A 22,730-nucleotide genomic window follows, 5' to 3' on the forward strand; every position below is an offset into this window, starting at 1 on the left:
TGGAGGTAGGCCTAGGCTTACTGGGGCTGTAGTGCAAGTGAAAAAGGAAAAAAAAAACAAAACCTAAAGAATGTTAGTCAGGAAGGTCGATTCTCTAAGAGAACAATACTGATAGATGACCCTTAGTACTTACTACGAGATATGTAACTTCTGGCAGAAATATTCATGAAGGGTAACATAATCGATTCACCATATTAAACAGATTTTCACGTAAGTCTCAATGATACGTTCTCTTGTATCTGATACAGAGGCTTTTTAGTTCTTTCTATAAAAGCAAGGAGTAACTGTCCGTAAAGGACAATATTATTTTATGTACGCAGGAGTACCCGTTCTTCGCCCGGGATGTGGTTACTTACATATGTTAGCTAGAGTTTTAAAGAAGACATAACACACACGTAAAGCAATTAAATTTGATTCATGAAATGAGAGAAAAATTTGAGTGAATTTACTGGGTTTGAGGTTTTCACGGCTGTGATTATAAAGAGTCAGATATGTGACTCCGTGTATTTTGTTAGAAATTTGCGGACGTATAGGAGGTCTACACCATCTCCATCTTCAGGCTTCAGGAATATATCCTGTTGCTTGCCTGCTGTGCACTTGCTTACTCTCCGACCATGAAGGTAGAGGCATAAAAATTCCTCCGAAACGTCGGCGAACTTCTAGAGCATTCCATGGCGACATAATCGAGAAGAGAATTCCCTTCGTAGGCACTTATTGCTTTGAGGACATCAAATGTAACTTCTTTAACTGCAGTTTGATTAATTGATAAGCAATTAATTCCTTGATTAGTAATATTGATTAACTGACAGGACTGCCGAGGAAGGTACGGGTACTGCGTGATAGCCCTGGTCGCGTGACTTTGTGTAAACCCGTTCTTAACGTCCTGATCGGGGCAGGTTGTGTGAGATGTGACATGTGAGGTCAATAGCACGATGGAAGCAGCCTCTCAGCTAGATACATTTAGTGACCAATCAACAGCCGTAAAGAGAGAACTTCCTCTTCACAGGGCTGCAATTTACATGTTAAGGAATCAGTCGAGGTGTTCGCATTTTCTCTCTTTTAATTACAATCTCTTTATCATTTTAACTTTCATTTTCTTCGACATCTGAGGCAGTTGACACTGCCTTCAAGCCTCGGAGGCCTGGGTTCAATCCGGGGTGACTTCATGTGAGATCCGTGGGCAGTAGAGTGTCAGTTCGAGTCCCGGTGGGGTAAAGAATTTTCACTTCTCCCTGTCATACAGACAGACTCAGGGGTCCACCTAACCCCCTATCCAATGTGTACAAGCTGACCACTCACCTCCAACTAGCGCCGAGGTAAAGAAGACGTGGATTTATACATTCATTCCCCTATACGCCTGCATGGCGTAGTGCTTAATTAGTTAAGCACGGAGACAACTTTACCTTTTTTTTTCCTTGGCACTACAGCCCCAGTGGGCCTAGGCCTACCTCCATGAACTTTTCTGTTCACTTCGGTTTTTCTTGATCTTACACATTCGGTACGACTCCTTGGGCGGGTGATCAGCTCGTCGCAAGGCCTCTACCTGTACACAAACACAGAAAAACGCACACACACAAACTAAACATCCATGCCCTGAGTGGGATTCGAACCCACGATCTCGGTTTCCAAGCGAGCGAAGACAGTAAATGCCTTAGACCGCTTGGCTACCGTGACCGGCCAACTTTACCTTTGCCATTAGAAAACACTGCATTCTATCTTCAGCATGCAGTGAGAATAGAGATCGTCATGGCGGAGGTCTCTGTGAACACACAGGGCGTCCCTTGCGCAGGGCTGCCAACCCTAGACATAGCACACCCCCAGCGGTGTTTCAGAGGCAGTACATTGTTATCGTGTCAATTAGGAGCATAACAAATGAGTTCAAATATATCAAATCTGTCTCCAATAGGCACGTATTTGTATTAACACGTCCATATTCTTTACTACTAGGTTGTTCTTATTGTCACGTGTCCGGGGATCCGTGACTAACAACATCTGGTTCTGGATTTGATGATTGGATTTACTGACACTTGGATTACAATTAAAATCAATTGCGACAGCTCGCAGTCAATAACTGTCTAAGACTCGCTGCATTGCTTACTGGACCACGAGTGTCTTCTCTTCCGATGCGACGAATGACGAAAGAACAATTCCTTCCGAAGGAACTGTGCCGAGCATCCTCACGTGTCCTCCCTTCGTAACTTCAGGAGAACTGAATAGAGACCACCGCCTCAAACAGTTATTTGTCATTCTGTTGTATCCGCTGCAGCGGAAATGCCTACTAGCGAGCCGTTGCCTAGCAATGGTCATACTCGTCACAGTATATTCCATAACGCCTGCCTTGTGTCGCTCGCACTATTACAACATCCTTCACTGCGCTGTGAGCTTCGAATTGCCATTACATCCCTGAAAACGTAAGGCGCATTTGTCATGTATAGACAGGGCATTTTTTATTCTGTAGAAATTAAAATTTATTCGAAAAGATGGAATTTGTGGGTGGGGGGGTTGGGACAGTTTTAAGGAATAAATGTTTTCTCGAGGGGCTCGTATTGGTCACTGAAAGAGAGCTGGGCCCCAAGGGGTCTGAGGAGGAGCTCGGACCCCACATGGAGGGTAGCGCGTTGCTGGTAGCCGGACTAGTTTGGGGGGCTATAATGGGACTATGCCGACATTCCCCCCTTCCCCCCAGCATTTATTATTTATACACGAATTGTGTGCATGTGCATATGTGTGCTGCTGGTGGAGTAAATTGTGGCGTCCACAGTAAAACTGAAGAAAGGCTCCAACTTCAATGCTTGTACAGTCCTAGTTAAATAAACTGTCATGGTATGTGTTTGTTGGGCAGGTGTACCACAGCAAGGCACACTCGAGTGTGTCTCGTGAGCTGGACGCTGTTCTTTACGGACAGACGTGATGGAACCAAGAAATTTATTTACTTCCTCGGATGGCACTTAAACTTCTTGATCACAAAAAGAAGCAAGAGACAGACAGACAGACAGACAGACATAGATAGAACGATTGATTGATTGATTGACGGAAGGGTGGATGAACGGACGGACAGACGGATGATTCGAAAGAAGGGAGGATATATATATATATATAGAGAGAGAGAGAGAGAGAGAGAGAATCAGCCGACTATCAGTTTCATACCCGAAAGTTGTTCGGAGCATGAGCAGTGCTCACTAGCCTGGGTGTTCATGAAAAGAATTTAGTAATGCATATTAGGTAGTATGTTTTGTGTAGATAAATGACATGAGTTCGAACCTCACAGGAAACACATGACAATGACTGAACAGTTAATGCTGTTTAGGGAAATAATCGCCGTTTATTGTGAGAACCACACGGAACACACAGATACACTCCGTGGGCAGAATATATAGCAATTCAGTCCGTACCTCACAGGAAACACGTCTCTGCTACAAAACCCAGCCGGTTAATGCTGTTTAGGGAAAGAGTCGCTGTTTATTGTGAGAGCCATACGGAACACACAGATACACTGTGTGGACAGAATATATAGCAATTCAGTCCGTACCTCACAGGAAACACATTACATCTCCACTACAGAGCCCAACCGGTTAATGCTGTTTAGGGAAACAGTCGCTGTTTATTGTGAGAACCACACGGAACACATAAACGCACTGTGTGGGCAAAATGCAGAGTTTCTAAAGATTAAAGAGGGTTATGTATATAGTTACCATTTGGCATTAAATTTTTAAGATTGAGCATTCTTCTATCTTGTTGGGAACTAAGGATATGCTTCCGTAATATCTCAGGATAAAAATAAATGTGAGGTTCTGCGTGTATTCGCATGTGAACACCATGACGAAGGTTGCGTTTTCACTTTCCGCGTCTGTACCGTGCGGCCTCCCGTGCCACTTTGGGGAATATGCATAGCCTATACTCATAAAAAGAACTTGGCAAGAAGTGTGAGGGCTGTTGTAACATTCTTTTAATGACACTTTTAGGGCAGTGTATTCTGAACCCTTAAATATTGATAGGGTTTCTTGTTCTGGGCTGTCCAAGCGTTACAATGGACTCGGAAATACAAAGGAAGGGTGGGGAGTACTGAAACGGATACTACTGTCGCTTCCGACGTTTCAGAATGACCTCAGTGAGAGCTGTTGCAAGTCACCACATTGAGCCCCGAAAACACCAAACCAAGGATTGTACGTGATACTCTGCTCAGATACCGCTACCACGGGTTCGAATCCTGCGTAACGCATTTAAAATTTGCTTCAAGACGACGTCAGTTGCCGAGACTACAGGCGTCTGAAGATACCGGCCCAATATTACATATTTTGTGTGCTAATTTCCGACGCTCTCAGACGCTGCATGCGAGTACGTGGCGTCGAAAGTTATAATGAGGAATTGGAAAGTGTTTGAAAGGAAGTGGTCGGGGCCTGTTTTGAGGTAGTGCCTCGGAACCTGCTGCAGGCGACCGAGGGAACTCTCGGCAGGACAGTCCGAATGCGGGCCGGAATATGAACTCGGTACCTCCGGAATATGAGAGGATATGTGCTACTCGACCTCCATTACACTGAAGATGGAGGCAGCAGCTTCCTCCGAAACAGTGCAGAGGCTAGTGTGGCGGTAACATTCTAGAATTACGACCGGGAACACCGGCTATCCTGACTGAGGCTTTTCGTGATTGTCCTCAGTTACAGCAATCATAGTACTAGGCCACAACGGCCTCCTTCCTAACCCTTACAAGTTTATCAATCATCTGTCATCCTACTATCCGATACTGTATAGTCTGGCCACTGACAGCATCTTATAATAACCCTCCCATACCTCCGAAACGTCGATAAATACCTGTCACGGCGTCACGTCGCAGAAGACAATAATCCTCATGTATTCCAATAGACCCTGCATGTATCTATGTATTTCTTTTGTTTTCGCGAAATGTATTTTTGGGGAACATTCGATATAACAATGGCATTATTATCCCGCCAATAATTCGTAGACGCACACACAAAAGCTCTGACATTCTATGAATTGGAATGACGTGGTCCCAGTCAGCCTCTCCCTTAGAAGCCAGTGGTCTTATTACTGAAGCAGCGAGGGTTGGGAAGGGGTGGGGGCGGGGTAGAATAGGAAATATCCTGAGAATGACGCAGTCATTAAGCGTATCGATCAGTGATTGTCATTTTCCTGCGCATTTCCGATTTATATTTCGTTCCGTATCAATTTTTAGATGAGATTGTAATCTAGTCTGGGGGGTTAATTTTCTGTCATCTCTGGTTTTGATAGAAGTCTTTCCGTTTTTTGAGTAGACAGAATATTACAAAAAGGCTACAGCGCAGCCTGGCGAGAAAAAGGGACATGGTCTGTGTTTGGGTTGGCTGGGGAAAGAACATTCGTGTAGCTTCACTGCGTCTCTTGGTGGTGATTGTTTTATTGGTGATAAATTGAAATTAAAAATTTTCCATTAGTCAGAATTGAAAATCATTTCATTCGAAAGGTTGAATTTGGAGATAATTAGGAACTAGAGAAATTATAGATCGAAATGCTTACAGTAGGAACAAAAAACCCGTCATAATCCGGAATATTGTTAATTTCCTAGTGAATATCACAGCATAGAGTAACTAAAACTTTGTAGGAAGAGTGACAGTCAAGTTAATAAATTAAAATGTAATCGCATTTTTAAAGAAAACAAGATTTTAAAAGGATACGATATTCTCACAGCGGCGGTCATGAAGGTTTCTATCTCCTGGGATATACCGCCGCGTAGTTCCGTTGAAAGTCAACCGACGTTTCGGATGAATATATCGCTTCCATCTTCAGATCCTGCCACCTGCTTTTAAGTTTGTATTTTTCTCGGCTTATCTTTCTACCATGAAGATGGAAGGGACATATTCCATCGAACACGGCGTTATATTCCAGAAGGTAGCAATCTTCAAGATTTTAAAAGTGTTCGGTGTTCACATAACAGAAGCATTTTGCAGAAGGAATTATGAACGGCATCCTCACATCCAACATTCAGTTTCTCGGTCGAAATTTTTTATGTATTTCTCTTGTCTTTTGTATTAAATGGAAATGACAGAGTTTTCTATCTTCTGAGATGTAACGCTGTATAGTCATGCGAATGTTGCCTCCATCTTCAAGGTTAAACTGCTGGCTGCTTCATGCTGGTTTTTGCTTTTCACACTCTTCTACCGTGAATACGGGGGCCACATTTTCTTCCGAAACATAGCTGCCCTTTACCAGACTATACGGCATTACATTCCGGTATTGGGGCTCATGAAAACCTCAAGGTTTCTTAACCTGTAACCATAATTCAGAGAGAAACAAAATTTGGTAAAGACGGCCACATATTGGATCAGTCCTCTGAAGCGTGGAGAGAGAGAGGCAGCAGAAGTTTTCTGCAATGTAGCTGCTGTTGTCAGTACAACTGCCATAAGGCATCAGTACTGGCTCCCAAATGAACAGCTTCCCCTGTTTGTCTTTCTGTCAGCCAGAAGATTCGAATTGTTATTTAGTTATGTGTGTCATTTTGGTATCTTTTCTTATCGAACAACTTACGTTATTGGACCTAAATATACAAATTCTCTCTTCTTCTCATCTGGTTAATTAATTTATTATTTTACTCTCCCTCCTTTTCAAGCGTTCATTTCCTCCATGGATACACTACTCCCCATCTCTTGGTTTCCTTGCAGACTTATATCCCGTGGTTTCTATTGCGCGTTAACAGTATTCTGGTTAACAGTTTCAGTAAGGTTGCATTATTATCCCGATGGGGGTGGGCATATATCTCGTCTATTTGTGGTTAGAAGTTAACGAGGAATTCAATTTAATAACAGAAATTTGCATGTAAGAAATTCGCGTTTGTTGTTCTGTTATATTCTCCGGTTTCTCCTAAGAATCTGTCTTGCATCATCTTCGGTGTTTAAGGGCCCCCATACACACACAGTTTGGCCTCCAGTTCGGCCTGCACAGTTGAAGACTGAAAGGCAAAACTGATGTGTGTGGTGCGGCCGGCCGGCCAATCGTTTGGACTGTTGGCCTGTGGGAAACCCGTCAGTCCGTCAGTTCTACCTGCAGGACCGTAGCACGTGACGTGTGTGACTCAACATTATAGGCTGGAAGACCGTGATTGTGGCATGAAGCCTGCCGTTTTATCTGCGCGTGTATGGGGAGGAAAGGGAGGGGGTAAACTGTCACAGTTTTGCCTGTAAGGTCGATCTGAAGGCCAAACTGTGTGTGTATGGGGGCCCTAAAATTTAGGTTCGTGTGTATAGGCCGGGGCTTCAGAACAAGAACAGATGAGTGGTCATGTGGTAACTGAGGAGGTAGTACAGATCTGATATCTTGCTGGTTATGTCGTCTGTATGTTCATCTCAGTGGAGTTTCCGCATGAAGGTTTCTAATTCAGACAGACAATTGCGTAAAGGCCAGGTAAATTGTATTGCTGTATAGTATAGTCTGTCTGTTATTCCAGAAACGACGTTTTTCTCTGAAGTTTCGGCATGACAGATCGGGGGTAGTAATCATGGGCCAGAGGTGTGGTGTCATCCGCTAATACGCTGAGTTTAGCATCAGAAACAACTTGGGGACAAGATGGGAACTTTAGGGACACCAGATGAGATGGAATTTGCAGAAAATGCAAGATTGGAAACTGTAGACTGTTTCCTGGAATTGTAAGGGAAAATAATTTGCGTATCAGATCTTCATGCTATGGTCGATCGAAAGATTTTGAAATACAGGTATCCAAATGCGGGCCTGTGACTGCTTCCTGAAGTCTAATGTTCACTGTGTAAGACAAGAGAAGAGAAGTTGGGGAATATAATAAAAATCACTATATTTAATGGGGGGGGGGGGGCAATATATATTTTTTTTATAATCTCCGTTTCCAAAGGTCCCCAGCCAGTACCCCCCCCCTCGTCCTTCTGGTAGAGGTATGCTGAAATTCACGTGCATTCTATACAGGCGTGAAAATTCAGTACGTACCTCACAGGAAACACATCATCTCCATGACAACAACCAACCAGTTAATGCTGTTTTAGGAAGCAGTCCCTGTTTGTTGTGAGAACCATACGGAACAAAAAAATCGCTGTTCTTGAGTGTTAAAGCAAATGGTATATATATATATATATATTTATCACTGTGTTTAAAGGATTAGAATTAATTGCTACAAAAATTCGATTAGAGCTTTATTATCAAATTCTTGCGGCTGTTTTATTCCTAACGAACGTGCATTAGGATTTTATTTATTTAATATTATTACCTTCTGCAATAATCGGTTCGAGGCAGGGAGATGAAGTTGGACATAGAAATAAGGTAATGATATTTCAGTGTTTTGAAGAATAAATTGCTACAGAGGGAGAGAGTGGAAATAGGGGTGGAAAACACGAGGGTGCCAGCCGGAAGCTCCGGTAATGTTTCATTATAAGTAAATTGTGACGAGGGGTTGACATTGTGTGTCACATCGCCGTTGTTTGCAGACGGTGCAGCGGGAGAACCGACTGTCTCTCCTTACGCCGTAATCACGAAGCCAAGGAAACGATGCGACGTCGCCCCCTCCCCCGTGTCGCCTCCATCATGCACCGATTTCATTTACTCTGATTTTGTAATTGCCTATATATATATATACACACACACATATTATCTTGTATCCGCTCGAAGTCTGACCTCTTACGCTTATGAAGGTCCACGTCGTCCAGACCGGCTCTGAGGCCCACACACCTTCCTATGCACTGAGTACTGGAGACTATTCCCCTGGGGCCAAAGCGGCCGGGACATGAAGCTGACCACTCACCTCCATCTAGTACGTTGTAAAAGCGACATTTTTCAAGATTCTTTTAGGCCTTTTCGGCCTGTATTTTTGTAATATATGAAATATATGTATATAATCCGAATTTCAGAACCGCTGTCCCGAAAGGAAGAACGAAGATTATAATTTTTTAGGATAATATTTGGACCTGGGGCACGCGGTAGTATAGTTGGTTGAGGCACTATGCTACAAGCCGAAAGGTCGCGTATCGAAACCCGATGAGATGGATTTCTTCAATTTACCCAATCCTTCCAGACGCACTATGGCCCTGGGGTCGACTCAGCCTCTAACAGAATTTCTAACAGAAATGAGTACCAGGAATATTCTTTGAATATTCTTGGGGGTAAAGAGCGGATGGCGCGTAAGGCTGACAACCATACCGCCATCTATGAACCTACTGTCTAGAAAATGTGGGAGCCTCGACTCACTGTTACAGGGACACCTTTACTTTTGTTACTTTTACTTTAATATGTGGACCTAAAAGAGAGAAAATGACCAGAGACTGGAGAAAATCTTATGCTCATCGGCTTCATAACTTGTGCTCTTTAACGAATGTTATCAGCTTAATTACAGCAACGAAGATTAGATGGGCGGGGAATGTAGCATACATGGAGACACTTTAGAAATAGGTACGAAATCATAATCTTGTAGTCTTGAGGTAAAGGGCAAGGTGCGAGAGTGAAACATATGTCGGGGGGGGGGGAAATTAAAATGAAGTTTAAAGAAAATTGATGTGAGGATATGTACTCAATTATTATACAAATATTATAGAATTTATGTTCTTTCTGCTTACATTAATTAGACAACTTCGAGAGTAGCCATCTTAGTATGATGTAAGTCTTTGATAATATTAATCTTTTGTCCGCGTCATTATACACAAACCAAAGTTGTTATATGTTGAAAGTGATGCAGTAATAACAAGGAAATGTTACATAATATCCACATGTTTGTGTTTATTGTTGTGTAATGTTTCCGTAAGCTATTGCCAAAAGCAACTCACTCTTGAAGTAATGAATTCATGTTAGTTCCCGTTGGATTTCTTATCTCAATAAAGAACATTAAATTTAAGGTCTATAGTTAACACACGTTTAAATATTAATCTTATATTTACGGCGTAGATAAATTTTCTTTGAAACAAATGTGTAATATAATTCCTTAAGGTCTTACAAACCTTTCCATGCAAAGACTCTCTTTTCATCCAATAGAAACCTCCAAATAAAAAGAATTGCCAAAACAATTTAATGACAAAAGTCAACATGTAATTCTGCTCATGACAGCAGGAAAATTAAAATATCGACATTAATCTTTGAGTCTTTTATTCTGTTAAAACAATTTTTTATGGTGTGTGTGGCAGTTGCTGTGGTGCACAGGCAACTGTTTCTTGTCTTGGTGCTCGTGCCAGCCGCAACAATAGCGTGGCGCTGATAGCGATTTACCTCCCGCTGTTCTTAACATTGTCCTCCTCTCGCGTTCTTCTGATTGGCGTTTCTGCGGCTAATTGAGAGACTCAAGCACGCTAAAGTGTCTCAAACGACATGTAACGGTGCATGAAAAGCCAGCCTCTTTACACAAAGCAGACCCAGTCCGTTCACGGAACCGTATCAAAAAGAAGAAAAAACTCATTTAATCAACAGAATGAAGAAGCAGACAGCCAATATCCATGTGAAAGAGATTTCGCCCATTATCAGTCTTAATATACAAGATTGTGCGGCGTTACTGCGTACATTTTGAAATAATGATGTTAGCAAGTAAATCTGGTTACTTCAAAGTAACTACTTGTAACGTAAACTTTATCACACAAATTAGTGTCAGGGCTTGATTTCATAACTGTTTCATAATACCAGAACTCTGCCTTCTGCCTACGCAGTGTATTTGTGTGTTCTGTATGGTTCTCACAGTAAACAGCGACTGTTTCTCTAAACAGCATTAACCGGTTGGGCTTTGTAACGGAGACGTAATGTGATTCCTGTGAGGTACGGGCTGAATTGCTATATATTCTTCCCACACAGTGTATCTGTGTGTTCCGTATGGTTCTCACAGTAAACAGCGACTGTTTCCCTAAACAGCATTAACCGGTTGGGCTCTGTAGGGGAGACGTAATGTGTTTCTTGTGAGGTACGAAATAAATTTTTATGAATTGCTTAGTTGAATTTCTAATGATTACAAAGGCTCACAGAGCCACCAGAAACTAAAATATAGTTATGAGTCCCGTGGTACTCGAAACCAAGAATCACTGTGCTGGCGAGGGCCAGCAGAAATTTAAAAGTCAACACTTTAGCCTAGAAGGCATTTGTTCGTTATTGAGTCTGATGTATACGCCTGTATGGTGATGTTTATATTTACCCGCAAAGCTCTTCAGTTGGATAAGTTGCAGCAGAGCAACTGCGAAGTCTCAAGACATGAAACGCACTAGTACCAGTTTCAAACCTCTGCCAGGAGGCGGAGATGTTTCACGACGCTACTAGTATCCCAGAGTCCAGAACATGAAGCATTTTAAAGATTGATGAATAACGAACTAGTAAGCATCTGAAAGGAAACAGCCCTGGCCTATTCGAGGTAGTACACCGAAAATTGGCTGGAGGGACTGATGAAAACCACGAAAGTCGTCAGTTAGGCGAGTTGGTAATCCAGCGAAAATTCGAACTAAATAACTCCCGAATAGAACACTAACTTCAGACTAGCCTGCTGGGATATATCCTAGAGGGACTGAGGAAAACAGCAGTTGACAGTCGGTGTAGCCGCAAGGATGATGATGATGATGATGATGATGATAATGATGATGATGATGTTCTGTTCTGTTCTCAGTTTCCTCTGATTCTGTGTCTGTAGCCCCCGTAGTGGCGCGGTGAGATGTGAACTGTTGAAATCACGAGGCACCAGTGCAGTGTGAGCAGTTGTTCAAGTGTTACAGTTGAACAGAGTTCGGTTGTTGCACATGGAAGGGTAGGAAACAAAGCTCAAAATGTCGTGCAATCGAGAAGGGTCTGGAATCGTCATGCTCTGAGCAACTGCAAGTTTCGTGGAGTCGAGTTCTGGTTTTGATTGGCACAGTTGGTACCCATGTAGAGAGAAGAACATGGCACAATATTTTCAAGATTGGCAAAATTAATGTTGTGATCTTTAACTAACTGACTTCTTGGAGTTGGGCCCTTCTTGGGAACCCCCTAATTGTGCAGCTACACAAGAATTTCCCAGCATTTCATGGAACCCGAAAGTTCATTACCTTGTTCACAAGAGCCCTCCGCTTGTCCCTATTCTGAGCAAAATCGATTTAGTCCATGCCATCCCATCCTATCCCTCTAAGATCCATTTTAATATTGTCCACTCACCTACATCTTGGTCTTACTAGTGGTCTCTTTCCTTCAGGCTTTCCAAGAAATATCATACATGCATTCATCTTCTCCCTCAATCCGTGCTCCATGCCTTGCCCATCTCATCGTCCTTGACTTGATCATTCTAATTATACTTGGAGAAGAGTACAAGTTATGAAGCTGCTCATTATTTCAGATTTTGTTGTATGTTCAGGGAACATGATAACGGAGTTGGTGGGCATGCAGGTAACGGTATAGACTTCTGTTAGGCGTGTGGTCCGTTCGAATCTTGACTGAGGCACAGACAATACTTACTGACGTTCGTGCTTTTGCTCAGTCTCTCTAGGTAAATGCTCGAATAGCGCCACCATTAGTCACGACAGCTTCCTTCCAAACCCCTTTCAAGTCATTAGTCACTTATGAGTTTACGACTCGACGCTGTAAAGCATGGCGCACTGGAGCGTCGCCACACGAATCCCTCAAGAAGGATGTTCTGAAAATCTTCCTCCTGTCTCATTCTGTAAGCAGCCAGGGCCCGGGTCACCGATGAAGTATCCTGGAGCTTGAAGACCGAGGTTATGATAATGCGCTGCGTGATCAGGGCTATCGAACCCCTCAGGAGGCAGTGATAGATGAGTATGGGGCAATAGTGGAATGAAGATTATCAAGGGAAAATCAAAGAGAGAGAGAGAGAGAGAGAACCTGCTCAGATGGCAATTCCTCCACCAAGAATGTCACATGAAGTCACCTGGGATTGAACCCGGGACATTTCATTCCTCACATTGATAATACACCCTCAAATTATTATATGATTCGGCGCCGTATTGTGTAGATATTGAGTGCGCCGTAACCTCACCCCTCCCCCGAGATTTCGAGTTCTACTGCCCTGAAATTTTATTTCAAAATCAATAATTAAATTTGCAGCGAATGACAAGGAAAATTAAGCTACATTAATATTACGTTTTCTTGGCGTATCTTCCAGACTTCACTGAGTCACATCCCAGAGGATCACCACATCTCTCATGTCAGACAGTAGAGAGGCGAACACACTGTGGTGGGAAATGCTTCTTGTGGGACAATATCAGTATCTAGACTGTATAGTGGAGAAGGATAGGGTGACTGATGAATTGGTAAGGATCACGAAGAAAGCGGCCGTTGCCTGGTCGAGACACTGTCCCGTAATTTCCGTTGCGAGACGCAAGAAAACCATGGAAGTCCTCAGTTAATATTGCTCGTGGCCCAGCCGAGATTCGAACGCATAGCCTGCGGAGTGCGTGTCTAGCCCCGCTGAAGCTCTGGCAACGCGCTAGGTAGTGTGAAGTGCACAGCGAGCGAATTTATTTAGATAATAATATTCTGCCTTTTACACGAATATCCTTGAGAAGACATGTTTCTCCCTTGTTTCTTATTTACCGATGAGGCGATAAACTTGTCGGAATAGCGGCGTGTAAATTTTCGCAATGGGCATTTACAGCCAAGTCGACCTTGAGGCCAAGTGACGATCCTTTGTTCATCCATCAAATTCGGTTTTGTTTTTCTTGCACCCGCACGCGTTATGTAACCAATAATATTAGTTGCTGCATTATTTTATGTCAGTCCGTGTACTTTCCTACTTTACGTAATTATGATCCCAGAATAGCCACTGCGCATGTGCAGTTGCATGACAACAATACATACCTCCTTACTTCCCTCTATTATTGCAAACCAAATATTAATCTTCTTCTTCTGTGCTGTCATGCTTCAGACTTCTTGTGCCCGGAATCTCAACAACATCTTCTTTCTGTTCTACCAGGATGGCTCCTTCCCCAATAGCTATACTGGGCAGCTTCTTAACCTCTGTATTCCCCACACGAAACTTCGAATTTGTCACTGCCCTGATCTGTATGCTTGTGGTGCTAAACTCGAGTCCCAGATAGGACACCAGCTATATCCTGACTCTTCTTTGCGTGGTTTTCCGCAGCCCTGATTTCTCGATTGTCCAGCAAGAAAAGTAAAGTAAAGCTATCCCTCTAACAGGCTGTGGATACCCATAGGGTTATGAGACGTCGAGGTTACCACATTTTCTACACAATCGACTCACAGATGGCGGTAAGTTTGACAGCCTTACGCGCCGGCCGCCCTTTACCTCCAGGAAGATTCCTGGTTCCATTTCTATTAGAGGCTGAGATGACCTCAGGGCCATAGTGCGGCTGGAAATATCTAGTGATCTCAATGGGATTCGAATCCGCGACTTTCCGGCTTGTAGCATAGTGCCTCAACCAACTACGCTACCGCGTGCCCCTGTCCAGCCAGTAACCTACTCATAACATGTGCACACTACCCCAGCTCCACTTCATGTCCCCGTCATAACCGTCACTTTTTTATAGCAGTGGCCACATTATGCATTTGCAATAGAGAATGTTAGAACAGAGATATGAGTCCCCAATACTCTGCAAGTCTCTCCACTTTTCCGTAAAGCGTCTCTGCCCACTGGAACTAGGCCGTCAAAATTGGGGCTGATTTGCTACATTCAGAATTCTTCCATCAAATTCCGTCACTTAAATATATTTTGAATTTGCAGTGACACCTGCCGGGGACTTAACAACTGAAACATCGAAAATCACTGAAATTAGTGCAGCTAAGACGTATGATGAGCCGGTTACGGTAACCGAGCAGTCTAAGGCATGTACTCTCTTCGCTCGCTTGGAAACCGGGATCGTGGGTTCCAGTCCCGCTTAGGGCTTGGATGTTTAGTTTGTGTGTGTGCGTTTTTCTGTGTTTGTGTACAGGTAGAGGCCTTGCGACGAGCTGATCACCCGCCCAAGGAGTCCTACCGAATGTGTAAGATCTAGAAAAACCGAAGTGAACGGAGAAGTTCATGGAGGTAGGCCTAGGCCCACTGGGGCTGTAGTGCCAAGGGCGGGGGAAAGATATATGATGAATGGTTGGCTCTATTAAACGAAGATTTTTAATATTATAATATTATTTTCTAACATCCTGTTGCGTTGATGTGCCTTTTATAGCCGTTTCCTTTTTCCGCCTGTAACGCGACAAAGTAATAACATTAATTCACATTTAATTCATACAATGATCATTAAATGTATAAAATGTTATTGAAATTATTAAAATATATATACATGTTGTTATGTTATTGCATGTTTCGGTCTTTCAAGGCAATCTTCAGGAAACTCTTTATAAGGATTCTAATTCAATATACGCTGATTATATTGTGTTCTTAAGGTATGCTTTGATGCCCCTTCACATCTTCATGATCTTGCCGCATTATAGACGGAACAAGGAAACGGCTGCACAAGATCTTTAGTTCTGGGATTTATCTGTTGCTGAATTTTCTACTTTCGAAATTGCTTCTCCAGGGATTTAGTTTGTTTCAACACAGCTGTTCGTCAGAAGGGTGAATATGATCATTTGGATAACAAGATTAGAAAGGTACATGAGCCTTGCTGGCGTTCTTGTGGTTTATTAAGCTTACTTACGGGTTGTTTAACAGTTTATTGCTTTAAGTAAAGTGGATTTTATTATGGCTTAACATGACTCAAAATCTGAGATTTCTGGCAACTTTCATTGGAAGTCTCGTAAATCGAAATTTTAAAATCTCTCCAGTGGTTTAGAGGTTCAAATTGGGTCACAGACACACGGATAAGCTTACGGACTCATGGTAGGCCAGAGAGGTGCAACCACATAATATTGTGACGCATATACCCACTGCTAGGCAACGACTCTGTCAGCACACACTTTCCAGCTTACACACAGCAATAGGAGCCATATAAAAGTATATAAGGTATCCAGTCCACACAACAATATTCTGTATTTAAAAAACAAAGAAGACACCACTGTATCAACATTTGTTTTTATTTATATATTTATTTTTTTAATTTTTACCCTGAGTTTGTATGTGAATTTATGCGTTTAAATTTCAAGGCTCAATAAGGATTCCTATTTAAAGTATTTGATGATAATTAATTGCAATTCAACAGCTGAAACTGAAGCATGGTACGCCTATTGATGGCCCGGTGTAAGGGTCGAAACATGTTGCATCTGTGAAAAACATAAGAAAAAATGTTGATACAGTGGTGTCTTCTTTGTTTTTTAAATACAGAATATTGTTGTGTGGACTGCATAGCTTATATACCTTTATATACCTTATTTATAACACACAACAGGATGCACGCTATAAAGATTGTAAACAAATAAGATCTGTGTTCTCTGTGGACCGTGCTACAACTCGTTGCTAGGCAGCACAACAATACTCGACAAGAGAAGACGGTGTTTTCCGTGGAGTCCGACAAGAGGCTATACAGCGTGAGCCTATTTATATCTAGAAGATGTTACATAAGGACTATTACCGCAAGAGTTCAGTTGGAAAAGAAAATCTCTCGTCGTGGGTCTCAAGGAACCCGACTCCAAGACGAACTGATTGGCGGTAAATCGCCAGTCGTAAACTAACGCTGACTCTGACTCTGGCTAGGAGGTTAGAGAATTGGGATTTTGAGTTCAGAAGTTGTTAGAGAATCGCTGTGGAAGAACGAGAGGCAAGAGAATTGGAATACAGCGGCGTACAACGGAGTACAACGGAATACAACGGAGTTCAACAGAGAGTACAAGAATGAGAACTGAGTTCAGTTGTCGGTAGGAGATAGCCACGGGAAGTTAGTAGTTGAATTAGAAGTCAGCCTGTGAAGACTTTGTGTGCAATTGGAAGATTTATTCACAGTGAGACTTTTAATTCCGTTGCCAGGAGACGACTAGTGAAGACTAGTGCGAGTATAACGGTGAACTGTAAATTTTGTAAACCAGCGATAGCGTTGCATTTAAATGTGATTAAGAGAACTTGTAAACAAGGTGCTAATAAATCCAACCTTCCGATCTATAACCCCGTCTATAGTCACTAATACACGTGACGATATATTTCTTTTACTTTGTAGAAGGGGACTGACAGTGGAGAATAAAATTTAAGCTCAATACTTGTTCCGAACAAGATACAACTTCTTGATTATTGTCTTGTGGAATGTGACACCGTGTCGTCTGGTATATGCCTTTACTCTATTCTTGGTCTACTGATATTTCGCTTGTAGCCCTAATCCCATACGCCCTTATACTGTATCTTAAATATTTTTAGTTCGCGTCATCATAAAACGATGACGTACAAAGTTACGTCATCATTACGAAGTCACTAAACCCTATTCTCGACGTACGATAGGAACCAGAATCCACAAACCGAGGATATCACTGATCATACAGGACTTTTCTTCCGTAAGGTTGCCTCTTCGAAAGTGTATGACGCATCCTTAGAAATGTTTTAGACATACCGATACATTTTTTCCACAACATTTAGCTTATTATTGTACTCTGAAGATGAAGGCAGTTAGTTCCTCCGAAACGTTGATAACTGTATATCAGACTTCGTGACTTACACTCACAGAACAATAAACTTTGTAGCGGGCCTCGAGAGAACCTGAGAACTCATACAGCTTTCTGTATATAATGTGTTCTTTGTAGATTGAGGCAGTGACAATTGTTTGGGTTCTGCTTAGATCAACTGCCTCCCTCCCCAGTTTCTTAGCAAATGCTTTCATATTGTAGCTACACGCTGCAATCCCAAAGTTTACTTGCTTAGCAATTCTAACTCTCCCAGCGCTGCAGTAACAGAGAGACATTAGTTCTCAGAAGTCTGCGTTTGGCAGGCCAACTTATACAAGTCTTTGGTGACGTTTCAAGACACATTTCCCCATTATAAGTTCCTCTGGATTCTAAACAAGTTGTTTCCGTTCTAGATCCTCATTCTCTGCTTGTGTTGAGCAGTTCTGAGCGCAGTTACTACGAGGATATGACAGAAGTAACTCACTGCTTGTTCCGCATGACCGGTTCTTCTTGCGCTGAGCGCCTGGAATTTTAAAATTCTTTGCGAGAGCTTCAATTCGTTTTGTTAACTGTTTTACGGCGCTCTTATTTTTTTTATTGCTAGTGGTGTGAGACTAAGTCCCTTGTACTGCGGCCAATTCTGGCCTATTGTACCAGCCCCAGATGATAGGTGAGGGTGATTGTGGAGCAGTTGGTGGAATGAAGATTGGCATGGGAAACCAAAGTATTCGGAGAAAACCTGCCCCAGCGCCACATTGTCCACCACAAATTCCACTTGACCAGACCCAGGATCGCCGCCGCGGTACATATGACGTTAGTGTGAAAACTTAAAGAGAAGGGACCACGTGGTAGCGGAGCATAATATTAAAATGGATCTTAAATAAATAGGATGTGACTATATGGACTGAGTTGTTTTCGTTGAGAGTATGATTCACTGTTGGGCTTTTGTGACGACGGTAATGAATATTCGTTTTCCGTAAAAGGCGGGGAAATTTATCGAGTAGTTTAGTAATTTCATGGAGCTTTCTTGAGAAGCTAATAGTTGCTCAACTACCCAAGAAATTCTTATCATCTTATTTAACCGGATCATTACGGCCCTCTTAGTATCTATATTATTTAGCAGGAGTATCAAGGGATTCGGAAGGAGCAGGTCTTCATCTAATCGAGACATTATCCTTGTATTTACCTGGAGAGACTGAAGAAAATTAAGAGGAACCTGAAGCCCATGCCATAGCTCAGGCTGTTAGTTGTCGACTTTCCACCGCGGCGTCCCAGGTTCGAGCCCAAGTCAGGTCATGTGGGATTTGTGGTAGACAAAGTGACACTGGGGCATGTTTCCTCCGAGTACTTCGGTTTCCCCTCCCAATTCTCATTCCACCGACTACTCCACTTTCATCATGTATCATCCGGAGGTGGTACGATAGGCTAATTAGTGGCCGCAGTAGCAAGTGGACTCAGTCTAATTCAACCCCAAGAAACAAAAGGGGGGAGGGTGAAGAAAGCTTAATCAGGACAGCCAGTGTTCCTGGCGATATTAGAACCCAGCATCTTCCCAGTACAAGAGTGTACCTTTAAGATAACAACAGCCTGTTCTGTGAAAAGAATTAATGGTTGTTTTAGCCATATGGTACTAGAGAAGCATGAAACATAATATTATTATGTTAGTATAAAAGCCCTTACTGAGAAAACAATTTGTTTGCACGTGTCATGTTTTTTTTACTTTTGGCGCTACAGCCACAATTTGGGCCTTGGCCTACCTCCATGAAACTCTCCGTTTCACTTCGGGTTTCTAGATCTTACACATTCGGTAGGACTCCTTGGGCGTGATCAGCTCGTCGCAAGGCCTCTACCTGTACACAAACACAGAAAAACGCGCGCGCGCGCGCGCGCGCACACACACACACACACACACACACACACAAACACAAACACTAAACATTCAAGTCCTGAATGGTATCCGAACCTACGATCCCAGCTTCCGAGCGATCGAAGACAGTGCATGCCTTAGACCGCTCGACTACCGGGACCGGCGCGTGTTATGTTACTTGACTTTAAAAGCAAACTTCTTCAAAAATGTAGAATTTCAGTACAGAAGTTTATAGCCACATTTTGATAGCCAATAATAAATAAGTTAGGTCCAAACATTTCCTTCAATAACTCAACGAATATTTTCCGGCACAACGGCCATCGTGGTTTTCCTCAGCCCCTCCACACACACTTGCCGGAATTCTACCTATTCATCAGATTGGACGCTGTAAAATCTAGACTCTTAGTGTCGCGAGATATCTCGTGCGTAACATGGAAAGTGTCAATATAAATTAATTTGTGGCTCCCCCAGAGAGCTTATCCGTTCGCCACGGTGCTTATGTTGCGAGCACTGACTGTACCAAGACTTGGCCCTGCGAGATGTGTTGTAATACAAGTGTGAGTCTTATTGTCACAGATCCAGTCATTGTCACATGTATTGTAGTCCACTGACAATAGGACCACATGTCTACATGACAATGACAGAAGGAACGGGAGGACAAATAGAGTGTTTGCTGACGAACTCGGCGTTGTGCTCGCGGGGACTTAGAATGCGGAGTGCTATACAGGCTGCAGTCTTCACTCTGGAGGGTTTCGTAACTTGGAGCCCACGTGATCGATCGCCTTGTGAGCCAGCAGAATCAGTGTCTCTGAGACTGCTCAGAAGGTTGGCCTACATTCGCATTTGGAAGGTGCTAATTTGTAATATCAGCCGAGATACTGGTTATCCCGTCTGAGGTATGTCGTGAGTTTTCTCAGTCGCCCCAGGTAAATGCCGCGATGGCTTACTTCCAGCTTCTTTCTAATTCATGATTCACCTGTCAATACAGCCTGAGGCTTTAGCATTTTACCCAACCACGTGATCCACTTCCCCAACATACTGCCTGGTGCTCAGGTTTCATGTATGGAAGTTTTTCAGGATGCTTATTAACCTGGGTGTACAGGAAAGAAGTTTGTTTGTTTAAGTCAGGCACGAAGTTTTGTGACAAATTGTGGAGAGGGACAGTGAATTTTTTTTACTTTCTGTTTACTTCACAATTGCTTGATTTGGGGTGGTAATTTGTGGATCACCAAAGCAAGGGGTGTGATTTTGATGTATTTATGTCTGCAGAACTTCACGAGAAGCTGGCAGTAGCAACTTGGAGACTGGGAACCATCTTAATATTTCCTTGAAAACAGAAGAAAGCCAACAAAACCTGTGTCGACATGACCGGTAGCAGAAATTTTTGGTTACGTTCTGACTACTAGCCGGAAGTCCGGTAACTTATCCAAGTAACATAAAAATAATTCGTTCTTTCCACAAAAGAAACTTACACGTCTCCGTTACAAAGTCCAACCGGTTAATGCTGTGTAGGGAAACAGTCCCTGTTTACTGTGAGAACCATACGGAACACACATACACTGTGTGAGCAAAAATGCACAGATATTTAATGATAAAATAAATGGTACACACAGTGCCTTAGAGGATTAAGGTCCTTCAGCATGGATTTTGTGCACACCATGTGTTTATGTGTTCGATTCGAGTCTCACAACAAACACAGATTATTTCCCTGAACAACATTGACCGGTTGGTCTCTGTGTTTCCTGTGAGGTACAAACTGAACTTTAAATTATATTTAAGCGAACTTCTGCTTTCAAAGGTTTATTTGAGGGACTTGGTTAAACAAGACATCGATATCATTTTGAAAGAGCAGATTAATTTACGGCTCAGTTAAAAGCGATATGTACAGGATTATGGGAAAACACGAATGTATGAGAAGAGAAAGGCTCTTGAACCAGAAGAGCTGAGATTCTATCCAAGGTAAGGATGCAGAGTAAAGAAAAGAGGACCCTTAATAATTACTAATGCTACATATTGTTAGGTCTTGTTCCAACGGGACAAGACGATTTTTTTTTTCATTTTTCGCCTCTTTAAAAACATCTCTTGATCCCTCAATCATTAATGACCAACTCACCTTTTGTTCCGAAACATACGGTAGGGACTGAGGAGGTTGGATAATATATTCTTCAACAGGAACGAAACAACCCCCTCTCCCTTCTTCTGCCCCTCTTAACTCTTGCTAAACAACCGCCTTCAACTCTTGTCTCTGGATTCAATACCCTCTTAGCTTTCATTATTATCATAGCCTTTTGTCTTCAGGGGCTTGAATAAAAATTCAAATTCTCATTAACCGCAAGACAACAAGTGTCTTTGTGTTCAGCTCTTCAGTGTGCCCTGCGCTTTATGAACGGCGAACAATAGCACAGATATATACGGATATAAATTTCTCCTAGAAAATTGAAGTATAAATATTTGAACCGGTGGGAACCTGTGCTCATCTGAATAATATTTAAAGATCCAGTTCCTACCTCCCAGAGAACACAATACGTCACCACTTCTATGATCGGTCTGTTCATTACAGCTTGAAGTTAATTTAAATGACGTATAAAATTTATCTTATACTCTCAATAAATCGCTGTCCCCATTAGAAAGGCCTCCTGTTCAATGTCCTAAGAAATGTTTCAAAATTAATTTCCTACATCACAGAAAACACACCTGCATCTGCATTTCAAGGATCAGTCTGTTAGCGCTTTGAAGCCTGAAATTAATCCAAATATCACTTCTTACCTCACAGAGAACACAATGTGTCTGAATTACGAGTACAAAGATAAGCGTTTCAACCCTTTATAGCATGAGAGAGACAGAGAGGGAGAGGGAGGTTGAAAGTATAGTAGAAAAGCAGGTTGAAATGGAAAACCATGGGAGAAGTGAGAGACACTTTGCTTTGGGGGGAGGGGGAAGAGCCTCATTTAGTTAGAAGATTCCCAGGCTTCGCCCTCTCGTCCTTTAGACAAGGGCAGTATGAAATGAAGACGTTATAATGGTTAGAAGCCGTGGCTTGAGACAGGAGCCGCGGGAGTTTGACATTTCGGAGGAATATATCGCTTCCATCTGCATGATCGAAGAATTAGCCGTGCAAGGAAACAGCGTGAAAACAGGTGACAAGCAGAACAGGTCACCTTTGGTCAGATTATCATTAAATTTGAAGTTTGGTGGGGGGGGGGTTACGAAAATATACGGGAACGTTACAATAACGAGTGGAATCTGACCACAGTGGCGGGTACCTTGCATGGAGACCCAACGCGCATTTCTGCTCGCAAAAACTGTCTCGAACGAAAACTGTAGAGTAAAAATGAAGTACGCATTTTACGTTCAATGCATTTCTTCGGTAGTTCTCCTAGGGTTCAAGATGATTAAATAGAAACCACTCCACTAGAACTGCTAACGC

General features: G+C 42.6%; 1 protein-coding gene across 1 annotated transcript in view; it reads left to right on the top strand.

The window, feature by feature from the left end:
- Nucleotides 1–22,730, top strand: part of LOC111870912 (putative uncharacterized protein DDB_G0285119) — a gene marked incomplete at its 3' end in the record, with an annotated part of 239,925 nt that overhangs the window by 41,327 nt on the left and 175,868 nt on the right.

Source organism: Cryptotermes secundus, unplaced genomic scaffold (assembly GCF_002891405.2).
Source record: "Cryptotermes secundus unplaced genomic scaffold, Csec_1.0 scaffold928, whole genome shotgun sequence".
NCBI classification, from domain to species: Eukaryota; Metazoa; Arthropoda; class Insecta; order Blattodea; family Kalotermitidae; genus Cryptotermes; species Cryptotermes secundus.